Raw genomic sequence first — 1,003 nt, forward strand, 5'->3', positions numbered from 1 at the left:
CGGGGCGGCTCTCGGATGCGCAGCTCCTCCGCTCTCCCCGGCTGTCCAGCAGCAGCGGCAGCCGGGCGGGCCCCGACGAGGCCGGTTCACCCCCTACGCATGCGCTGGCCGCATGCGGCGCCCCGAGCGAGCTCCGACAGCCTCTGTCGGCTTCTGTCACTCCGAGAAGGGGGAGGGGCTCCCCAGGCCACGCCTCCTCGCCCCGCCCGGGAATAGGGAGCAGCAGGTGCGCTGTCGCCTTGGCTTGGTGACTGACTGGCCGCGGTTTCTCCAGTGCCGCTCCTTCGGGAAGTCTGCATCCGCGTATGGCTTTCTATACAGGGGGTGGTGCTCTGGCCCTCGGATCCACCGCCCCAAGGGGCCTCCCCGCACGCAGATGGAGAGACCGACTAGCCTTCTCGGAAGGGGGGTGGGGCAAGGAGGGGCCTCTGGGGCAACCGGCCCTTTGGGTGGCCTGCGTACTCCTCCGACCCCTTAAGGAGGCACCTGGCCAAGCTTTGGGCTAGGCGAGGGCCGGAGATGAAGCAGTAAGGAGCCGGGCTGGACCCCGCCCAGCGCCACACTGGCCTCCCGCTCCCGGGTGTTCTTGGCCTTTTCCTGCCTCTGAACGTGCCATGTGGGTCTCTTCATGTACGGGCGTGTTTGTGGGACGAAAAGGCTGGCGCACAGTGGGTTGCAGTTAGGGCTGTCAACCTCCAGGCGGGGCCTGGAGTTCCCCTGGAAGTACAACTGATCTCCAGATGACAGAGATCTGTTCCGCTGGAGAAAATGGCTGCTTTGGGTGGTAGACTCTATGGCATTATACCCTGCTGAGGTCCCTCCCCAAATCCTGCCCTTTCCTAAAAAGGTAAAAGTTCCCTTGCTCGAAAGCCAGTCGAGTCCAACTCTAGGGTTGCGGTGCTCATCTCCATTTCAAAGCCAAAGAGCCAGCGCTGTCCAAAGATGTTTCCGTGGTCATGTGGCCGGCATGACTAAACACCAAGGTGCACTGAACGCTGTTACC

This window comes from Gekko japonicus, unplaced genomic scaffold, assembly GCF_001447785.1.
Source record: "Gekko japonicus isolate JY-2015 unplaced genomic scaffold, Gekko_japonicus_V1.1 scaffold19, whole genome shotgun sequence".
Lineage (NCBI taxonomy): Eukaryota > Metazoa > Chordata > Lepidosauria > Squamata > Gekkonidae > Gekko > Gekko japonicus.